This window comes from Suncus etruscus, chromosome 8 (genome assembly GCF_024139225.1).
Source record: "Suncus etruscus isolate mSunEtr1 chromosome 8, mSunEtr1.pri.cur, whole genome shotgun sequence".
Lineage (NCBI taxonomy): Eukaryota > Metazoa > Chordata > Mammalia > Eulipotyphla > Soricidae > Suncus > Suncus etruscus.
Window position 1 is genome coordinate 45,685,468 of NC_064855.1, and position 12,378 is coordinate 45,697,845.

The 12,378-nt window shown below is 40.4% G+C and overlaps 1 non-coding gene across 1 annotated transcript; it reads right to left on the reverse strand.

Moving 5' to 3' along the window:
* Positions 1–371: 371 nt before the first annotated feature.
* Positions 372–535, reverse strand: LOC126017149 (U1 spliceosomal RNA). The gene has a single exon (XR_007498812.1). It is a non-coding gene; the product is annotated as a U1 spliceosomal RNA (small nuclear RNA).
* Between the last annotated feature and the right edge of the window lie 11,843 nt (positions 536–12,378).

The window sequence follows — 12,378 nt, forward strand, 5'->3', positions numbered from 1 at the left end:
GTCACCCAGCATTGCTCAGGGGTTACTCCTGGCTCTATGCTCAGAAAATCATTCCTGGCAGGTTCAGGAGACCATATGGGATGAACGAGGATTCATCCTGTGTTGGCCACACACAAGGCAAATGATCTACCACTGTGCTTTGCTCCAACCCTAGAGAAAATAATTTTTTTTGTTTTTTGTTTTGGGTCACACCGGACTGCGCTCAGAGGTTACTCTGGCTCTGTGTTCAGAAATTGGGTCCTGGTAGTTGGGGGACCATACAGGATGCTGGGATTTGAACCCCTGTCCATACTAGATTGGCTGCATGCAAGGCAAATGCCCTATCGCTGTGCTATTTCTCTGGCCCTAGAAAATATATTTTTTTTCTTTAAAAGGGGAGAGTGTGAACACAGTCCCTCACTACCACAAATTATGCAGTCAAGTTCCCACATTTGGGGAAATCGCAGGGGTCAGCACACCCGGAGTGCAATGGGTGAGCCTCGCCCTGGGGAAACCACCTTTGTGATCATGGTATCCTCCCCTGCCAGGTAAGTATCCTAGAAAATATTTTTAAGCCACAGGGAAAACTTTCATTTTAGAGCCAACCATTGACATTTGTTAATTAATAACATAAATTGGCCTTTAAGTAGTAGCCCAATCGGAGAGATAGCACAGCAGTGTTTGCCTTGCAAGCAGGCCGATCCAGGACCAAAGGTGGTTGGTTCGAAATCCCGGTGTCCCATATGGTCCCCCGTGCCTGCCAGGAGCTATTTCTGAGCAGACAAGCCAGGAGGTAACCCCTGAGCACCCGCCGGGTGTGGGCCCAAAAAACAAACAAACAAAAAAAGTAGTAGCCCAAATATTGGTGTTTGGAAATGAGGCCATTAAGTAGCCTGTTGTACTTTTAAATTCTCTTAAACATGTTTTCTAAAGTATGAGCATTAGGTGACAATTAAAAAAAGTGAATATCCAGATATTATAATTATCAGCTGTCACCAAACATCACATATCTAAAATATCAAGTAAAGGGGCTGGCTAGAGAGATATAATACAACTGGCAAAGGGCTTGCCTTGAATGCAGCTGGGTTCAAAAGTCGGCAGCACATATGGTCTCCCAGAAGTGATCCTGAGCAAAAGAGCTAAGAGTAAGCCCTGAACATCATCAGATGTGATACTCTCCAAAAAATAAAAAAATGTCCAAAGGGGAACAGGAGAGATAGTACTGGCATTCAAGGTTGTTGCCTTGAATGTTGCAGATCCTGGTTCATTTCCCCTGGGATCACATAGTCCCCACTACTGCTACTAGTAAACAGCACCCTCTTTACCTCCTTGGCAGAATCAGGAGCACTCCTGAGCACTACCCAAGTGTAGTGGCCTCCTAAGTTCCCTTCCAAATAAAAAATAAAATGTCAGGGGGGTGGGGCTAGAGTGGGTAGCACAGCCAGGTAGGGGCTTTTATCTTGCATTTGTCTTGCTTGCAGCCAACCCCAGGTTATATTCTCAACATTCCATATGGTCTTCCAGGATGAACCTCTTGAGTTCAGAGACAAGAGTAACCCCTGATCATAGGCTGGGTGTAGCCCCAAAACCAAAATAAGAATTTTTTAAATAATATCAAGTGGGTTTTGATGTAACTCTGGGGGTTTCTTTATGCCACAGTGGATTAATTGGGGAGGGACAGGCAACATGGGATAGGGATTATCTTTCCAATAGACTTTTCTAGTTTAAGAACAACCAAGTCCTGGGGCCGGAGAGATAGCATGGAGGGAAGGTGTTTGCCTTTCATGCAGAAGGTCATCGGTTCAAATCCCTGTATCCCATATGGTCCCCCCGTCCCCTGTGCCTGCCAGGAGCAATTTCTGAGCATGGAGCCAGGAGTAACCTCTGAGCACTGCCGGGTGTGACCCAAAAAACCACAAAAAAAAAAAAAAAAGAATAAACCAAGTCCATCTTTTCCATGAGAGAACTTTTCTACAAAGTTCTGGGGCTTTTTCCTTTTGTTATCTTGGGGTAAAAAGACAAAAATAACAATGTCGTCCCCCCCCCAACACACACACACACCCACACACTCAGACAGAAGCCTCCTTAGAAACACAGCCTTGAAGACTTTCAAGTGAATCAAACATCTGCTGCTGAAACAATCAAATTTCCAACTGCTTCAGAAACTACCCAGGCCGGTCTTCTGAGTCACCCTAGAACTGAAGGAGCTGCTGACCTCACTCCAGGCTTAGGTGAAGTTAATGTTTTTCTTCCCACCAACTCACAATGGGGCCTTGGGAGTGGAAATTATGAATGTGACAAAGTCCAGTGCGAGTTTTTTTTAATGTCACTTGAAAACACATATGAAATGGCATTTCCTTTTGTGAAATGTAGGCGTTGTGTGAAGGAGTAATGACACACCATTTTCTTGGCTCAGGACAAAAATATCTGCCTTCCGAATAATTCCCAGCCAAAGGTGGAAGCACACAGAGAGCTTTGAGAGGAAGCAGTGTCCTTTGTAGACAAATGAGGCAAGTCCTGTTCTTTTCCTGATGTCTCCGGGAAAAGGAAAATGTGGTTAACATAAAGCTGTTTTATTAGTTGATGCCTCTGTGAAGAGACTTTATTATTTAAATCCGTGAAATGAATCTGTAGATGCAAGTTCACTGCTCTCAAAAGGAGCAGAACTGAGCATTTCCAAAGGAAAGTGATTGATATAATTTTAGGTTTAGAGAGGGCTCCCAGGCTATATCGTTGTTCATCTCAACTATTGCTGTTGCTTTAAAGTATCTCATATTTCATGTTCCTACTGGTCTCTTGCCAGCATCAAACCATAACTGGAATGCCTTCCCCTATGTGCAACAAATGGGTTCACAACACATGGGTGTGTGAAGTGCCATCTACCAGGCAGCCTACACTCTTTAGCATCTGCTACCCCTCACTTGACAAATTTAAACCAGGAGTCAGGCTGACTGGGGGGAGTCAAGGCTTCAACAATGAGGAAACTGCTTAAAAATATCAACAAGCAAATTTAAGTGTTAGTTTTTTGCTTGATAAGAATGCCAAACAAAAGATGACCCTGTTAAGAACATTTGAACATAGGCTTTCCCATGTAATGGCAGGTGGGCCTCTGTTACGAGCATACACAAAGACCTAGCATTTCTGAATACTAAAGCATTAGAAAGGAAGTAGTGTAGGCCAGGGGTCCTGAGTCACTGACTAAATTTCAAAGGATGCACCTCAGGACCAGAATGATAGTACAGTGGGTAGGGTGCTTGCCTTGCACACAACCAGCCTGGATTAAATCTCTACCATCCCACATGGCCCCTCAGCTCATCAGATTTAATTTCTAAGTGCAGAGCTAGGCTTAACCTTGCTGGGCATGGTCCATAACCCTCTACCACCAAAAGGATGCCCTTTGGACATGTAAATGTGCTTTGCAAGTCACAGAAATGAACAAAAAAGAAAGCTTGTGAGTGTGTTTGGGATTTTTATTTTGTCTGATAGATTTTGTTTTGTTTTGTTTTTGTACGACTGGTAAGGATTTTGCCTTGTACAAGGTTGCCCCAAGATTCAATTGGGGCAGGCAGCTCAAAGGGTCCCTCTAGTCTTCCAGGAGGGATTTCTTTTTTTTTTTTTCTTTTTCTTTTTTTATTTTTACAGTTGCTTTGTTAGAAGTGAGCATGCATAAGGATATCACATATTTTTATACATACAGATACATTCAAATTTATACAAGTTGTGAGAATATTAGAGCATAAATACGATATCATCTGGGATCAAATCTAGGCATTGACACTACAAGTAGTCTGCTCTACAAATTGAACCACATCCCTAGTCTTCCTCCCCCCTCCTTTTCTTTTCTCATCTTTTTTTCTTTTCTTTTTTTTCTTCTTTCTCTTTCTCCTTTACTTCTTCTTTTCCTCTTCTTCTTTCTCTCTTCTTTTTCTCTCTTCCTCTTCTTCCTCTTCTTCCTTTCCTTCTCCTTCCCTCCTCTTTCTCTTGTCACTCTTCCTCCAACTCCTCTTATTATTTTCCTTCCTGGGTCCCCTGGCACTCCCAATGATTCCTATGTTGTTTCTGTTGAGTTTATCAAAGACTTCTATTTTCATCTGTTCACACTCTTTGAGTAGTTTATCCATTGACTGATCATTTGCTTTAAGGTTCTTTTCCAATCTCTTCTGCTGTATGGAGTTGTTCTGCATCTCATCCTCTGGGGTCACTGACCCCTGTCCTCAGCTGCTGTTTGTTACTCCATTGGAGAGGCTGTCCATTGAGGTTTTCATTTCTTTTTATAAAGTTTTTCAGACCTGTTATTTCAATATGAAGTTTTCTGATTTCTATCTTCATATCCTTTTGATTCGTATTTGTGTTCCATTTAACTCGATCTATGCTTTCTTTGAGCTTTATGAACATCCTCCATATTTCTTCTCTAAACACTGAGAGGATACCTTGCTGGTTCGTACTTTTCGGTTCATCAGAGCTGTCATCTTCATTCTCTATACATGGGGTTGTCCTGCATTATTTCCCATTGCCACGTTTGTAGTGTGATTTTTACTATGTGCTGTGGTGCGGTTCATGAGTTAGAAGATGCTAGTGGATGAAGAGCGAAGCAGAGCTGCTGTGCTCCTCTGGCTCCACACTTACTGGGCAGGGACAGTTTACCTGGTGTTGCGTTCTGAAGAGATTATGTTCTCTGTTGTCTTCTTGGCTGCCTCATGCAGAAAAGCAGGCAGGGAGCAAGGAAGTAGTTCTTTATAATGGTTTTTGTGTGCCCAAACACATGGCAGGAATCAGCCCCCAAGTTTATTGGGCAGGGACAACTTACCGGGTATTGGGCCCTGAAGAGATTATGTTCGCAATTGTCTTCTTGGCTGCTTCATGCAGAAAATCAGCTTGGCTGATAGATTTTTGCTTTTAGTTAGCTTCCAGTTTGGGAGCTACAACTTGGGATACAAAAATACCTGTCTCTGGATTCTTCTAGCCCTGGGGAAAGTGTGAAAAGCCTGAAATGTGTTTGCTTATTCTTCATTCATTTGTCCAACAAGCTTTTATTAAGCACCTGTATGAGCACTAAGTCATGCTGAGTGGCAGACGTAGAGTTAGGAATCCAAAATTAAACAAGATTCAAGTTCTGTTTTCAGGAGCTCCCAACTCATCCTTCAACTTATGTTCTGTTAATTTTCCCAACTGTACCCTCATTCCAAACATGAAAAGCAAATACTATTTTGTGGGGAGAGTTGAGGTGCACTGGAGCCTGAAGTTTTCACCTGTAATTCTTGGCTAAATGGGTTGGTTCAATGCAAAGGCCAGAGGACACAGTATTGATTGGACCCAGTGGTGCCAGAAATTCCCAGGGCCACCCTGGCAAAACTTGGGCCTCCAGAACCTCACCCAGAGTATATTGGGAGACCACACATTACCAGGGATCAAAAGACAAGTCAGCAACATGCAAAGTATGCAGCTTCTTCACACTATTTTGCAGTCCCAACAATAGATGTCTTGATCTGGTTAGTTTTCATTAAAAATAATCTCTCGATACAAGAGTTCTATGATCTATTTCAAATACATTATTTGAAAGTGTTATCACTTAGGAAGTAAAAGCAAAGCAATGAACTTTTAAATACTAACATGAGGGGCTGGAGTAGTGACTCAGTGGTAGGGTGTTTGCCTTGTATGCGGCTAACTTAGGACGGACCAAGGTTCAATACCCCGGCATTCCATATGGTCCCCCAAGCCAGGAGCAATTTCTAGGTGCATAGCCAGGAGTAATCCCTTAGTGTCACCAGGTGTGGTCCAAAAGCTAAATACTAGCATGAGGGGCCAGAGAGATAGAACAGTAACATGGTGCCTTACCTATGGCTGATTGAGTTTGATCCCCAGTACTCCGTATGGTGCCCTGAGCACTCCCAAGGGGGATCCCTGACTACAGAGCCAGAAGTAAGCCCTGAAGAAAACTGAAAATGTCCCCTTCCTTCCCCCCAAAACAAATAATTCTAAAATGAAGTGGTATTACTGGGTACTCATATATATATTGGGGACTGGGGAGTTGTGCTACACAGAGAAGTGCCTGGGGATTGCTTCCAGTGGTGTTTAAAGGACCATGTGGTGCTAAAGACCAAACCTGGGTTTCCTGCATGCAAAATGTGCTCAGCCTGTTGAACAGCTTTTCCAGTCCCTCGGTACTTTTTGGGTTCATTCCCTGTGGTGTTTGAGATCACTCCTGGCAGGATTTGGGAAACTGATGCCAGGGATTAACCTAGGCCTCTCATATGCAAAACATGTGCTTCTATCCTTTAAACCCTCTCCTTACTCTCTGGGTTTTGGTTTTTGTATGTTTTTGTTGTTGTTGTTGTTGTTTTTTACTATCTACTACTGCAGAATAGCAAAGATGAGGTTAAGAGGAGGTTTGTTGGGGCCCCTCCAGTTTAATGATCTCAGTATCACTCCATCTCTAGATCTGAGAGACATACAAGGCGATCACTCACTCCCAAGATAAAGAGGCAAATCCAGCTAATATGGTTTCATGCAGATATAATGACATAAGAGAAACCTGCTTTTTCAGAGTAGGAAAAAAATCCCTTTATAAGAGTGTGAGAATAGACAGAGCCGTAGGCAAAAGTTTAGTCTGGGAATGCCCTTCTGATGGTGACCCAGCACACTGACCTAGTCACCCGACCTCTTGAGACTCAATATTCTCTCTTGTAAAATGAAAGCTTTGGACCTGGAGGGATCTGGAGCCCCTTCTAACATTCTATTGTTCTATGATACAGGCATCTCTGTGCAATATGTATGGCAACTTTAACTCATCCATTAGATAGTTCATCAATAGCCAAAATTGCTTCAAAGCTAAGATTAGAATAATTATAGTAAGACGACTTCTAGGGTAATTATTAACTAAAATAAATGAGCCATTTCACACTTCTTCTAGTTCTCTCCTTTCCAACTCCTTACAGGAGTACAAATAAACAGCAGACAGCAATGAATTAATTCACAAGCGAAGATTATTTTTGAGTTTGGAAAGTTAGACACCTCTCTCTTTAAATCTACTTACTATATACATAAATATATGTATACATTTATAAATATGTATATACATAGTGCCATGTGGCATTAAATATGAATATTCTTGAATAACATAATTATAAAGGATACCTTTAATTGTGGTACCGGGAATTGCATCCAGGGCTTTGTAGATAGTAGGCATACACTCCAATACTAAATTATGCCCCCAGTTTCTATAATATTTACTGAGCACAAATTATGTGCCTAAGTACTACTGAAAACCTTATATATACTACCAGTAATTTATTTTTATTATTCCCATTTTAACACACAATTTTCTAAAACTATGGATGTTTATAAAGTTTGTGGCAAACATTCTTTATGGCAGGCATAATTTGTAGCTTGTAGAAAAATAATAATTCATTTTAAAATACACTTAATTTGTCTGATATTTTAGTACAGGCCTCTCTGGAAATTCTTGCATTTGTTCATGTTTCTGTCATGAGTAAAGATTAAGTTGAATTAATTTTTAAAAGAAAAGCTTTCTTCTTTTAGAGAGGGAAAACCTTGGATTCTATAAAGAATGTTTGACATTTATATAGCTATTGGAGTTAGAAATAAAAGAAAGCTCAAAGAAATTTCCTGGTGAAATGGATCATGTTTAGTAAGTTGCTATTACCTGAAGCATGTGTTCCAGAAGCAGATTATAGAAAATAGTTTTCTTATAACTGTGACAATGATTCTATATGACTTGTACCAAAATACCTATAAGAAATGAAATGTCATAGGGTCACTAGTTTCCATAATCTGTGCTCATATAAAAACTCCAAGAACAGTGATTAAACATTTAGTAACATAAAAAAAGTTTCATATTATAGTGATTACAATTTTACATTTCCCCCCAAATGAACATATCTAACATGTTCTATGTTCTTTCACTCATATGCATGCATATAAAAAACAACAAGTGTTTATTCTCTTGCTTAGCGGCTTTTGATATCATTCCATCAAATCAAATTCACAATTTCTCAAGATATAATATTCCTTATTTAAAAAGACAAGTCTCTCACTCCTGTTTTTTTTCTCTTTCTTTCTCTTTAAATGACTCCAGTGTTAAATAAAGTATAAATGTCAACTTTCCCAATTGTACTAGTAGTATTTGTTGGTGTTTCATTAGTAATTTAGGAAAGTAACTGAATCATAAGGAAAGTAAATTATTTATAACTATAGTTACCTCTCTTGGATAACAATATAATATTCTATATCAATGCCTTCCTTGCAAGCATAAGGTTAGAAAATTGAAGCCAGTGAGTTAAACTGGTAAACAATTATGACATATTTTCAGGTGAAAAAAATCCTCATTTTATCATCAAACCAAAATAGTAGTTCCTTAAAGTAGGCATTTTATGAATATTTAGGAATGTATGAGATATTACAAGGGCACAATATTTGTCATGCTCACAACCAACCCAAATTTGATCCCCAGCACTACATATGGTCAACCAAGCACTGCCAGAAATGATCCCCGAGCACTGAGAGATATGGCTCCAAAACTAATATTTTTTGTATGTGTTCTGGTATTCTTAAGTATTATAAAACTTTCTTTAAATTATTCTCTTTCGGGGCCAGAGAGATAGCATGGAGGTAAGGCATTTGCCTTTCATGCAGAAAGACCGTGGTTCAAGTCCCGGCATCCCATATGGTCCCCTGTGCCTGCCAGGGGAGATTTCTGAGCATAGAGCCAAGAGTAACCCCTGAGCACTGCTGGGTGTGACCCCCCCCCAATTATTCTCTTTTATGGTTAGAAGCATTGTTATTCAGACTTCCTATATCAATTAATAGTTCAACTAGTCATCCATTCTTTGACAATCATCATTAGGCAAAACAGATTGAGTCAGACTTGAGCAATGCCCAGTTGCTAGACTCCAATAGAATCAGAACCTGTGATTTGGGGAATTTTTTTTTTTTTTTTTTTTTGGTTTTTGGGCCACACCCGGCGGTGCTCAGGGGTTACTCCTGGCTGTCTGCTCAGAAATAGCTCCTGGCAGGCACGGGGGACCATATGGGACACCGGGATTCGAACCAACCACCTTTGGTCCAGGATTGGCTGTTTGCAAGGCAAACGCCGCTGTGCTATCTCTCCGGGCCCTGATTTGGGAAATTTAAAGGTGAACAAGAAAGGCATGATTTGAGGGTCTTAAAATTAATAAAGAAGTGTCAGCTGTGAATAGTCTGAAAATGTGTGTTGGACAGCCAGATTAAGCCAGAAAAAAAATGTTAGTTTTAATATATTTTTCTCCAGTCAAGCCTGGAAATAAGAAGTAGGCAGAGATCATTGAATGTCAAAAACGAAAGTAAAGACATGACTGGAGAGAAACACAACAGGCTGAGCAAATGAGTTGCAAGTAGGAGGCCTAGGTTTGATCCCCAGCACCTCCTGAACACTGCTGAGGCAATTTAAAAGCACAGAGATAGAGGTAACTGAGCACTGCTGGTATGGCTCCCATACAAACATAGCACAGAAAACCCCATTCCATGTTCAGCTGTAGAAAGGCTCTGACACATCTGAGCACATCACCTGGGAATAGGGAACCTGAGATTTTGTAAGCAAAACTTGAAGTCAACTCCTAAATGAACAGCACTTCCACATTTTCTGGAACTAATGATGCTTTCCACACTTCCTGATCCAGTAGAATTGTTTGTACCCTGTCTCTTACTACCTTCTTCACTGTCTACTTTGATCCAGCCTCCAAGTTCCAATTGAAGTAGCATCTCTCCACACCACACACCATACACCTAAAGCACCACTTTCATCACAACCTATCTCACTCTCAAGAACATGCAGTGCTTCACCCCATGTTACCCATTCTGTCTTCCTCCTATGGATCTGCCCTTTCTTCAAGGCTGCATTGATTCTTCTGGTCCTTCATTCATCTTAAGTACTTGACTCTGAGTCTGACCCTTAATATTTGCTTTTCTTCCTCACCTTCTTCAGGCACCCTCAGGTTCATTTGTCCTTTGAAGAATTGTGTTTATTTGTTGTTTCTCTTTGGGGCATATGTTTTTACCCACTGGTAGTCAGTGGATACACAAGGAGTAGGTAAAGACTCCCATGAAGAAATTTGTGGATGGTAGAGAATTCTTTAATAGATAGAATGTTTTTCAGTGTAGAAAGACCAAATAGCCACTTTGTGTACACAATAAAGAAAATTCTATGTTGAAGCAAATGAATCTATCTCAAGTACTTGTAGAGTACAATAGGAATTACTTTTTGATTATTTCTTTTGGAATTGGCCATACTTGGCAGGGCTCAAGGCTCACTTCTGGTAAGTGTGAAGGACCCTATGTGGTGTCAAGGATCACATAGTTTGGCTACATGCAAAACAAGAGCCCTACTTGCTGTACTATGTCTCTGACCCTTGAACTACATTGGGGGGGGGAAGTGTTGAGTTTGAGCCATACCCCAGTGATACTCAATGATTGAGATGCTAAGGATAAAACCCTAGTCAGCTGTGTGCAAGGCAAACACTCTACCTGCTGTACTATGGCTCTGCATTCTCCCCTGACTACTTTCTAAATGGTCTTTGAAAAAGACAAGGAGAAAATGAATATGGCTAATATTTCCCAACAGACAAAAAAGGGGATGGGAAATAATTATGCTGCTGCCTCCACATACCCACACACTCTGTCATTTCTGGAGAGAAAAGTCAAATTCTCTAGTCCTTAAATAGTAGGAAATTATACTAGGAAATAGCAGTAACAATGGCTAAGTGCTAAATAGATCATCTAAAAGTCAGCACCCAATTTCCCACTGGGCTTATACCCATTAAAGTGACTTCCAGAAATAATTTTTCAAGAATGCACTGTCTGTGCAAAGACTTCTTTCTTACAAACCTATATCCATCAGAGCTTGGCAAATTCTCCATTGGCCAGGTACAGCCCACCTCTGGTTCTGATCACTGTTCTTGGAACCAAGCCACACCCATTTATTTTGTATTATTGATGGCTCTTTCTCACCCCAGTGACAGTAAATGAAGTAAGTATTCAAAATAGTGCATGGAGGGGTGGAGAGGCAGATTTTGCTGACACTTGATCCAACAAGATCTAAGGATATAATAATTTGACTGGAAAAATCATGAACTTTATTTCTTCAATGGAAATATGACATGATTGTGTGTCTATGTTTTTAAAGTAAATGAAGGTGGGCAGGAGAGATAATATAATTAATTGGTATGACACTTGCCTTATAGGCAGCGACCTAGGTTTGATCTCCAGCATTCCACATGATTCCTGAGTGCAGAAGCAGGAGAAAGCTCAGGCATAACTGGGTATAGCCCCCAATAATAAATAATAATAACCAATAATAAAATTAAATAAGTGAGGAGTCCCAGGACCTGAACTATGTTAGTGTAATTGCCTTGAATGAAGCTGATCTGGGTTCCATGTATGCAACACATATGGTCCCCTTAGCACCATTAGAAGTGATATCTGAGCAGAGCCTGGAATAAGAACCACTGACATCCTGGGATGGCTCAAAATCCAGCAGCAGCAGCAACAACAACAACAACAATAATAAATAAGCTTACATCTCTCAGATGTCTTTCCTGCCACCACCACTAACAATAAGAATAAATAAGCTTACACCTCTCAGATGTCCTTCCTACCAGGGGCAGACCAGGAATCTGGCTCCCAAAGTAGAGTTATTTCTGATTACCAAGTAGAGTATGTGTCTTTTGTCGATGATAGTGAGATTTGGGGGGGGGGGGGGCACACCGCGTGGCACTCAGGGGTTACTTATGTGCTACTCTGCTCTCAGAAATTATTCCCAGCAGGCTCAGGGGATCATATGAGATGCCAGAAATCAAACCTTGGTCATTCACAGGCAAGGCAAGCGTGCTAATATACTTGTACTATAGCAAATGTCCTACCACTATGGGTGCTTTTTATCTTTATTTTATTTTATTTTATTCTTCTATGTGTGGTTTTAAATCCAAAGCACACATTCTGGAAAATGCCTCAGTCTGAGAAATTTAGTATTGGTTGAGCCAATACTGAGATCAGACTTATGGCACTTGGGGCAGACAGATATATGGGTTCAAATTCCACTTTTGTATCAAAGCTATGTGATACTAGAATAAAGATAGAATCACAAATCAATGAAACAGAATCGAGTGCCCAGAGATAAACTCTCAGATTTATGGTCAGATCTATGACAAAGGAGCTAAGTACATGAAATTAAGTAAGGAAATTCTCTTCAACAAATTATTTTGGGAAAATTGGATGGCCATAGTAAAAAGGTGAAAGAAGAACCATATGTCAAATCATTTATAAAGGTGGTTTAAAAACCAAAGTGAATTAAAAACCTCAAGATAAGATCAGAATCCATAAAATACATAAAGTTAGCAGAACTCTCCA